Below are 11137 nucleotides of genomic sequence, written 5' to 3'. Positions count from 1 at the left end.
CTGATCGACCAGGCCAGCCGATCGGCTAGCACATGGTCCCACACTTGAACAATTCATTGAAGTCTAGTATTGAACGAACTGATGTTCGATCGGGCTACCGTCCGATTATCATGAGATACTATACTTCAACACTTAGTCGATTTTCAATGTGTTCAATGCACTAGGAGTGCCACCCGATCGAACAGCCGTCCAATCAGGTGACACCCTGCTAAGAACTTAGCTGTTGAAGTACCTAACCGATCGGTTAGCCGGCCGATCAAACAACCATCCGATCGACCGACTTGAAAGGTAAAGATACTTCAATGTTTTCAAATGCTACAACGAAAACTTCAAAAGTCAAACCATCATACACAAACACATCCTTCTCAAAGGAAGAAACAATCCACTCGAACAGCCATCCGATCGGCCTATCGGCCGACCGGACAGCTGTCCGAACGGACTGTCAAGCCGAACGGCCAGCCGTCCGATCGACCAGCTGTCCGACCCTCCAACACTTGTTTTCCGTTTTACGCGTTGCTTATCGTTATGCTTATCAATGTGAGTATACTCGAACCCTTTTTGCTTTAGCACATTTGGATGTTACATAAGTTGCTTATTCTAAATCACAATCGAACACACTACTCAATTACTTTAAACGCTAACCGTTACTGCATGTATTACGTGACTAAATGAATGCTTGTTGTTATGTTTACACGTGGAATGCTGTCTACCTGCCTTAACGACGATAGTACTGTAGTTTGGACTTAGCAGCACCCGTTCACACGGGGGTTGTTAAGGACAATTACTTGCATGGATTACGGTGGTAATCATGTATTGCGAACTGCCTCGGGCAGTCAACCCGCAGTCATTGGTATCGATAGATCCATGTCGATAATTAACATGCTTCGTTTTCCTCTGTGTACATGCTGGTTATGCGTAAACTATTTCGAACTCTATTATGCTATTATCAAACTTGTATGCTCACCTTTACATTTTATGTATTGACTTTATTTTAACATATGTGACAGGTGTTTAAGATGCTTATCTGCTAGGAAGGCGAAGCTAGAATAAAAGTCTAGAGTATAGTTGTCTGTAGATCTTGCAGCTTGAGTCTCTAGACATAGATAGACAATTTTTATATTTAAATCTGAGTTGTCGGAACAGAATATTTAACTAGATGTTATCTGTAATAATTTGTTTGCTATTTGAGGTACGGTATGGGACGTATTATACAAATTGAATGGTAATGATAGTTGTTATGGAAACTTCTGGACAATCTGTTTCGCTCAGTGCCATGCCCCGATGATTCCGCCATCAGTTGGGGTGTGACAGATTGGTATCAGAGCCATAACTATAGTGAATTAGGCAAGACTCGACCTAGTCCGGGTCGAAGTCTTAGAGACCTATACTATAGTTAGGAACCAACAGACCAAGCTTATGTGCTAAATATCCTGCTAATTCTCATCGTCACCGCACTCGAATTTTCCATAATGAGAAGGCGATTTAGTCAAGATTAGGTGTGAAAACCGCAAACTCTCGACTAAATTGCTGGATCAATGATGTTTTATCAACTTATCAATAATCTCTTCATTATGCTTTTCAATAACGAACGCTTGTTCAACGGGAGATTATACCAAATCAGGAGTGAAATCCATATTTTGATGAATAATCTCCTCAATTTTACTAGAACAAGGAAGAAGTTGCTAAGTTAGGGGTGAAACCCTAACCTTGACAACTTGTTCCGACTTTTATTTATCTCACCAAGGCCTCGACGGACTCCAACGACCTGAACTCACGAGTATGACCTAGGGAATACGTGCTGAATTCCCAAGAATCGAGGCGGAAACACGATCCCGGAAGTCGAAATGTGACGACAAGTCTATTGAGAATAGTCGAATCGCTTTGGGTAGTCGATGTTTAATAGCCGCAGACAATCTACTTCTCGATTTTTATGTGTTTCGATTCTGAGCCCACAACTGTTGACTCTGATAATTTGTCGATTTTATGCGTGTTATGTGTATTTGTCTGTTTACATGTTTAAAATTTTAGAAAATTATTCGATTTTGCTATCACTTCGATCGACACACACGACTCGCATTGCTCTTCTATCTCAAAACGGTAACAGGTCGCTACAATCTAGACGACATTATGATACGATATACGCTTATACTATACTCGACATGCCATACGATTATACTATACTACTCGATATGATATAACTATTCGATATATGGTACGCAATCGACACGCGAGCTTTGAATGATAGGTTTCTGTATTCTGACTGCATCTGTGATTAAATATGTATGTGCTTCTGTGTTTGTATGTCTCTGTGCTCTACGTGCCTACGTGCTTATGTGCTTCTATGACTACGTGAATCTGTGGTTATGTGCTTAGGTGTTTATGCGATACGTATTTCGACGTGTTCCTGAGCTTTAGTAAGTAGTAGACGTGTGAGGTGAGATTCGATTTTGATGTGTCTGAGACCTACGACGATGTCTGTTGCAGACCATGTCGTCATCCGGACACCGAACCCCACTTACCCGCCAAGAAAAGAGAGACAGACGTCTTGCTGCTATCATCGCCAAACAAGTAGCTAAGGCTGTGAGCGATGTCTATGAAAACGTCAGCAAATCTTCCGAAGAGTCGAGAATTGAAGCTCCCAAAGATGCTACCAAGACTGTTTTCAGCTTTAAACAGTTCAAGGCATGCGGACCAAAGGAATTCACTGGAGAAGATGGCCCAACAGCTATGTTTCAATGGTTTGATTCCATCGAAGTCACTCTGCGCCAAAGCGGCTGTCCAGAAAATCTCCGTACCCTAAACGCAACCGGCGTCTTCTAGTCCCGAGCTCTAGACTGGTGGACGGCCGAGCGAAACAAATGCGGGAATGATGCAGCTTATGAGCTGACATGGAAAGAGCTGAAAGCCATTATGATGGACGAATTTTGCCCTCCCCATGAACGCCAAAAGCTGGAGGACGAGTTTTGGAACATTAAGCAGAAGGATGGAGATAACGCAGCCCTAACTGCTCGCTTTAAACAGCTCAACATCATTTGTCCCGATCAAGTCAAGACGTCAGACATGGCCATCAAGAAGTACATTCGAGCTCTACCCGATTGTGTTGCCGATTTTGTTCACGCCGCGAAGACATCATCAATTGAAGAGACTTCCTTGCTTGCCGCTGAGATCAACGACAAGCGAGTAAAAGCTGGTTTCTGGGATAAGCCCTCAAGTCTCTGCATCAAGCCACCACTGCATCGACCGCCGAAACCGCCACTGCTCAACCATCCAAGTCATCACGCCGCAGGAAGAAGCACAACAACAACAACAACAGCTCCAGCAACAAGAACTGTGCTGTCACTACCACTGCTGCTCCTTTGCAAGCCGTACCGGCCCAGCAGCAGTCTCATTATCGACCAGCACCAGTTACTCAAGCGCCGCCAACAAAGCGTGCTTACACAGGTCCCCACCCACTCTACCCGACGTGCTCATATCATCATCCGGTGGGTCTTGCCTGTCGTTTCTGCGCTCATTGCAAATTATACGGCCATTTTACTACCAATTGTCGCTATGGTCCTCGTCAAGCCCTAGTTCAAGCCACTGCTCATCAAGCTCTACTCCCAGCCCCGCAAGGCCAACAAGCGGCTCAGGCACCCGCGATCAATGCTCGAGTCTGCTTTGCATGTGGTGACCCTAACCACTTTGCAAACATATGCCCGAACAGGGTGGTGAAGCAAGCGCCCTAGCAGCGGCAGCAGCAGCAGCCTCAGCAGCAGCAACAAGCAGCACGCGCCAGAACCTTCAACATCAATGCTCGCCAAGCCCATGCTGACAACAACGTGGTTAATGGTACGTTCCTTGTGAATGGTATTTATGCATCGTGTTTGTTTGATACTGGAGCCGATAACTGCTTTGTGTCGTTTGAATTCGAGAAGCTCCTTAGTCGTAAGCGCTCTTATCTCCCCTCGTCATTCGAAGTTGAAGTCGCTACTAGAAGAACTGTCGCCGTTAATTCTGTTCTTCGTGATTGTACTCTCGAGCACAACAATCACATTTTTCCAATCGACCTCATTCCGATGCAGCTCGGAAGTTTGACGTCATAGTAGGCATGGACTTTCTTCGCGAAAACCATGCTGAAGTTGTGTGCTTCGACAAGATGATTCGATTCTCGCTCGAGAATGGTGACTTATTGTATGTCTATGGCGAAACTGCTTCGAAAGGTCTCAAGCTCATGTCGTGTGTCCAAGCTAGCAAGTATCTTCATAAGGAATACAGAGCTTTCTTGGCCAACATTGTAGTAGCAGAGAAGGAAAAGAAGAGGAAAACAGAAGTGAAAGACGTTCCCGTGGTTCGTGAATTTCCTCAGGTGTTCCGTGATGATCTTCCCGGACTACTGCCAAGTCGTGATATCAACTTCCGTATCGACCTCATTCCTGGAGCTAACCCCGTAGCCAAAGCCCCTTATCGACTCGCGCCATCCGAAATGCGGGAACTCTCGAACTAACTCCAGGAATTACTTGAAAAAGGCTTTATTTGCCCGAGCACCTCTCCTTGGGGCGCACCAGTCCTTTTCGTCAAAATCAAACACACTACTCAATTACTTTAAACGCTAATTGTTACTGCATGTATTACGTGACTAAATGAATGCTTGTTGTTATGTTTACACGTGGAATGTTGTCTACCTGCCTTAACGACGATAGTACTATAGTTTGGACTCAGCACCCGTTCACACGGGGGTTGTTAAGGACAATTACTTGCATGGATTACGGTGGTAATCATGTATTGCGAACTGCCTCGGGCAGTCAACCGGCAGTCATTGCTATCGATAGATCCATGTCGATAATTAACATGCCTCGTTTTCCTCTATGTACGTGCGGGTTATGCGTAAACTATTTCGAACTCTATTATGCTATTATCAAACTTGTATGCTCACCTTTACATTTTATGTATTGACTTTATTTTAACGTATGTGACAAGTGTTTAAGATGCTTATCTGCTAGGAAGGCGTAGCTAGAATAAAAGTCTAGAGTATAGTTGTCTGTAGATCTTGCAGCTTGAGTCTCTAGACATAGATAGACAATTTTTATATTTAAATCTGAGTTGTCGGAACAGAACATTTGACTAGATGTTATCTGTAATAATTTGTTTGCTATTTGAGGTATGGTATGGGACGTATTATATAAAATGAATGGTAATGATAGTTGTTATGGAAACTTCTGGACAATCTGTTTCGCTCAGTGCCATGCCCCGATGATTCCGCCATCGGTTGGGGTGTGACACATCAACTGATAGCAGTGATGATGAAGAAGAAATACAAATAAACATTGGAAAAACTCAATTATCTCCTAAAAGTTTCAAATTTTATTTTGCAGATAGATTGAAGAAACTAAAGGAGAAGCGAGCAGCAAAAGATCAGAAAAAGAAAAAATGCGAGAATGTTGCTCAGGAAGAGAAGTCTGAACAGAGTAAAGAAGTTAAAGTTGCTGAGAAGGTGGTTGAAGCTGAGAAGGTGGTTGAAGTTGAGAAGGTGGTTGAAGTTGAAAAGATAGTCGAAGTTGAAAAGATTATCGAAGTTGAAAAAATTGTTGAGATCACGAAACCTTGTCTAAAATGTTTGGAACCATGCAAACATTGTGAAGAGAAAGGCAAGAAGTTTAGTGAGCTTGACAAGATGAAAGAAAAGTTATTGTTTGATGTCAAGTATGTGAAAGAATCGTATGATGTTTTGAACAGAACAGTTAACAGTTTGCAAAAGACAAACTCAGAAAGGGAAGATGCTTTAACAATGATGAATGCAGTAATGATGTCTAAGCAGAAGGCTATAAATCATTATATTGAGGGGTGTGCATAATTGAAGCATGAGTTGGAAACTGAAAAAATTGAGAATGAAAGAATCAGAAGATTGTTGCAAAGTTATTCAAGTTCTGATTATTTGATTGATAGAATTTATCCAACTGTTGCAGGTTTTGAAGCATTTCAAGATGAGAAGCCAGAAGAGTAGGATACTGGTAAGAAACAAAGTGCAAATTATAACAAGTGTCCGCCTCCGATCTGGGAAGGTTATTCTCCCAGAAAACCAAATGAGGAACAAGTCAAAAAGGCAGTCAATATAAAGTTAAAGTCCGAAACAACTGATGATTTACCAGACAACATAGACGTTACATTCACATCGTCTGACACTGATCATGAGTCTGAGTTAATAAAGAAAGTGGTTGATCAGGTGTTGGATAAGGATGAGGAGTCAGAGTCAAAGTCTTAGTCTGAAAGTTCGAGTTCGTCGGTCAATAGTTCAAAATCATCGGTCAAAAGGGTTTATAATAGAGAATTTATGTTATCAAAAAGTAATTTGAATGACGAAACATTCAAAGTTGCATATACTTTGAATGATTCAGACAAATTATTTTCTGATGAGGAATTTCCAATAAGAGGTGTTAAAACTAAAATGATTAACAAGGTTTTCAAATTAACAGAAATTAATATTTCTGAAATAAAAGATGTAAATCTTGCTGAAAAACCTAAACCTTACACCTCAAGAGTTCAACAAAGATTAAACAAGAAAAAGGGTTACAGTTCTGGTTCAGGTTATCGAAAGAAACCAAACCATAACGGTAATTTCAAAAAGAAGGGATTGGGTTTTACTTCACCCGAAAATCATAAAAATGAGAAAATTTCTAAAACAAAAACAATATTTGTTTCAGGGTCCAGTTCTGAAGAAGAGAAGAAGAGCTCATTCTGGAAGCAATCGAACAAAGCGTTCTTTGCAGAAAAACAGAAACATGAGAAGAATGGAGTTCATCAGAGAAAGGAGATAAGAACCTGTTACTGATGTCAAGAAGTTGGTCACATTGCCTGGAATTGTCCAAAGGCAACCAACACAAAACAAGAAGTTATTTCTAAACTCAAAGAAAAAATTGTTGATAAAACTGAACCACCAACTGAAAAATTCAAAGTGTTTAAAAACTCAACATATGAAGTTGGTGAATGTTCGAGAAGGTTTTACAAAAGAAGAGTGAATCTTAACAACCAAACATGGGTTGTTAAGAAATCAGATGTGAAATCTGGCGATGAATCTGACTCGTCAAAGACAGAGGAGCCACAAGTTGAGATTAAAAGTGATAATTCAGTTCCTCCAATGGATGATGTCAACTTTCCACCATTGAGGACGTAAAATTTTAAACAAAAATTGGAAAAGTGGAGATTTCGAATCAATTCTATTCTGAAAAGAAAGAATTTGATGTCGAAAAGGCTTTTAACGACAAAGTGAAAAATATCTTTGGGAAAATGGTCAAGGGTAAGGCCAAAGGGGTAAAAGATTTTTATGAAGAAAAAAGGAATGTTCAAACCCCGAGTGAAACTGAGAAGGTCACACCCAAAGCTGGTCAGGCTTGGGTGTCAGTATTCCATACTTAAAAATCCTGACTTGCCGGAACTCCCAGGTTGGTAATTGGGGAGTAGGAATCGACATCTTTCTTGAAAAATATCACTTTCATGAATGGTGGTTGTTCAATGATATTTCGACCTACAAGTGGTAGTATTCTTGAAAATTGTCATATTTCTTTTTGCATGTGGTATGGTAGATAAGTGAACCTTCAAAAGGTTGAAAAAAGGATTTTCACCTACAAGTGGTTAATCAAGGTCATTAAGTTGAACTTGCTTTAACTCTCATTCAAATGGTTGAAAAAGAAAAACAATGTGATGATACTATCCCTTAACCTACAAGTGGTTTGTGAATATCAACAAAACTTATTTTCCGGAAAAATCATTTTGATTAAAACAAACTTAAGTGTTTTGAAATCATAATGGGAAAATAGTTTGTTGTCAGGGGGAGTTCTGATTGTTTATGCCAAGTGGATGGCGAATTGAAGCAATTCGAATCAGTTTGTCATTTTATTTGTATAGTTTACTACAGTTTATTTTCAAATTTTCCCAGAACTCAAAAATTGAAACATATTTTTGATTTTAGGGGGAGTAAAAAATTTAAAAATTTAGAAAATTTGAAAAATCCAAAAACATGATAAAATCTCAAAAGCCAAAAAAATCGGAAAAAAGAAAAAGAGTTTTGTTGTGAAAAAAAGGAAATGATAGTACATCAGTGGATTATCACAGCACGCTAAAGATTTGAAAAGTCAAATGTGATAAACGGTCTCACTGATGATATGCCAGTAGGTTTTTATACATTTAGTAGATTGTTTTCGAAATATAAACCTAAATATCAAATACTTACTTATATCGTGGGGAACATCTCTCGGATATATGGGTAACCCCCGAAATCTTGATTGAAAGACTTTCTATTTCTGACATACTACGTCTTTGTGCGTGATGATATCTGGGGTATTATACCTGGACTTCTGATTTTGCGGAAGCAATAGCCTAGTCCTCATATAATGCTCTGCACTGCTTTAATCTTAAAGCCCACCCTCAGCATAAAAAATGATGAAACATTGAAAAATGCTAATCATGTGCTGTTGAAGAAAAGATCCCCAAACGGGACACACCTAAAGTCGAGCCATCATCTCTTTGTCTGAACGGAAGTTCTAACCTGAGATCTCATGATCTCGGATTACCCATTTACAGATATCATTAGTGTACATTCACCTGTAAGACTGAATATAGAAGTCTGGATACGAGAGTATATTCTGAGGTGGTACACGCGAATAAGTTTAAGTGCTTAAAACACTAAATTCGTATCTCGAAACAGTTGAACTTTGTGTGACAATTTAAGTGGATCAGTATACTGACAATCTAAGTGAATCGTTTAGAACTTAAAATGTTTAAAGCTTAACGGTGTTAGTGATTTGTCTCATAAACTGATATGATCCTCTTACACAAACTCACAAAAATATTGTATGTAAATATTTCTTTACTGCATTTCATTGAAAACAAAACCCCAAAAAGAGTTTAAGTGTGTTTTAGCATAAAATTTTGAAAAATCAAAAAGATTTCATTTCATCTTATTTTTGACAATTGATGTTGAAAAGCTGATTTTCAAATTTCAAGTGCTAAACATGATGAACAGGTTTCGGAGAGTTTGTTTAGAAATAAAGAAAACGGTTTACTTACAAGTGATTATCAGAGATTATAAATGTTAAATCATTTTGAACAATATCTACAAGTGGTCTATAAATTTGTCAAATTTTAAATTTTGTGAAATTTATTTTGAGGTAGAGTTTGTGCAGGTAGAAGCAGCCAGGTTACGAGTCCTGAAAGATATGCGAAAGCCAGGTTCCGATTCCTGTGGACTTTCAGCATGAGGATATGCAAAGTTTGAGCCAGGTTTCGATACTAGATCGAGAGCTATTCCAGACTGCGATCCCAGCTTATCGAAAGGGGGAGTCTGAAGACAGCCAAGAGGGAGTCTGTAGATGTAAAGAGCCAGTTTCTGATTCTGGAACTATTGTCCACACAAGCTGCTGATGATAAAGAACTTAAAGAATCAAGAGATCTGATCAAGAGAAGATAGAGACAGGTTGAGATTCTGGAAGAGAGAGAGAGAGAGAGAATAAGAGAAAGAGATAGAGGATGCTTACAATGGAGAATTTTTTGGAAAGAGCAGGAAGACTGATAAAGACTGAAGGGTTGACATACTGAAGACTCGACACTGAAGACTTCGTCAACATCCAAGGGGGAGTCTATTGGTGCATATGTCTGTCAACTTCGTCTTGTATCGAGTCTTGTATTAGGTTAGATAGATCAGGGCACGAAGTACGAGAAAAATAGAGAAACATGTAGGATAGGCCATTTCGCACGAAATGGATGTTGTGGCCATTTCGCACGAAATGGCACTGGCCATTTCGTGTGAAGCCAACTCGTGCGAAATGAGCTTGCCTATAAATACGCGCCTTGTCCATTTCATTTGTAACGTTCTGATTTCGGTGCCGAGGTGCTGCTGAAGTGTCTCCAGCATGTAAAACGTTGTTATATCAATAAACTAGACAATTAAAGTGTATATCAAGCTGATTCAACATCAATACGTTTGTTCCCGCCTCTCGCATTGATCAAAAACTCTTCTGAACGACTCGTTTGGTCGTGCATACGATCCTACAAAAACCAATGGACACCTTTAACGGTTCCAAATTGTTTTAATTTTTTTTTTTTTTTTTTTTTGTAATAGTATTGTTCAAATTTGACATGTGAAGGGACTTGAATTTTGAAAAAATTGTTAGGCTATGGGGTGTGGAGGGGTTTGGGTTGGGGGCATTTCTCGACACGTGGCAGGTGTGGGCTCCACCAGTCCACACCCAAAAAAATGGGGTGTGGTCAGGCGGCGTTGGTGGTCCATGTTGGTTTTTTTTATATTTTTTTATATAGTTGAGATTTATAAAATAAAACAAAAACTTATATTAATTTAAAAAAAAGTTACATAACATCCTAAAAATTAAAAAAAAAAAACTACTAACTAAGTTCTAAAAAATTAAAAAAAAAAGTAGTTACTAATTCTTAAAAAAAAAAATTACAAAGTTCGATAAATGTTAAAGTGAGGAACCCACTTAAATTCCGGATTCCCGTCGTGCCTCCACTCGATCTTTGCGATCTCCACTCGATCGTCGTGGCTCAGGTCCCCCGCAGGGACACAGTCGAAACAAATTTTAACCGATCCAGCTTCGGTTTGAGTTTACGCCACTTGTGTTGGCAGGCGTTTAAATTGTGATGAGCGTTCCTAACGTGTTGTTGGTATTGCTGGAACGCTTGTCCCCATTACGCGGTTTGACCGCGTTCTAACATACGTTGTGCATCGACGATCGATGTGACAAGTGCGATCTCCTCCTCCTACTCTGTCCAATGCACCATGTTTGGTTTTTTGATGTTGGTTTGGTTGAAAAATATTTGTTATTTGTTGTGAGATTGGTTGAAAAAGATTTGTAAATAATTGTGGAAAGAGTAAACTGCTAAAATGGTCCCTGAGGTTTGGTCACTTTTCTCATTTTAGTCCAAAACTCAAACCTTTTAAATCTGGGTCCTGTGGTTTCAATTGTATTGCTATTTTCATCCAAAATCAAAATCCAATCAGATTTTTTAGTTAACATTCAGCTTTTTTGTTTTTTTCCTCCCTTTTAATGAAGCGCAAAATTATGAGAGTTTTTTTAATTTGCGATAATAAAACGTTAAAAGATCATTTTGCCATTCATTAAAAGGGAGGAAAAAGACAAAAAACTGGATG

The sequence above is a fragment of the Helianthus annuus genome, chromosome 9 (genome assembly GCF_002127325.2).
Source record: "Helianthus annuus cultivar XRQ/B chromosome 9, HanXRQr2.0-SUNRISE, whole genome shotgun sequence".
In the NCBI taxonomy this organism is placed as follows: Eukaryota; Viridiplantae; Streptophyta; class Magnoliopsida; order Asterales; family Asteraceae; genus Helianthus; species Helianthus annuus.
Note: the sequence above shows the minus strand (reverse complement) of the source record.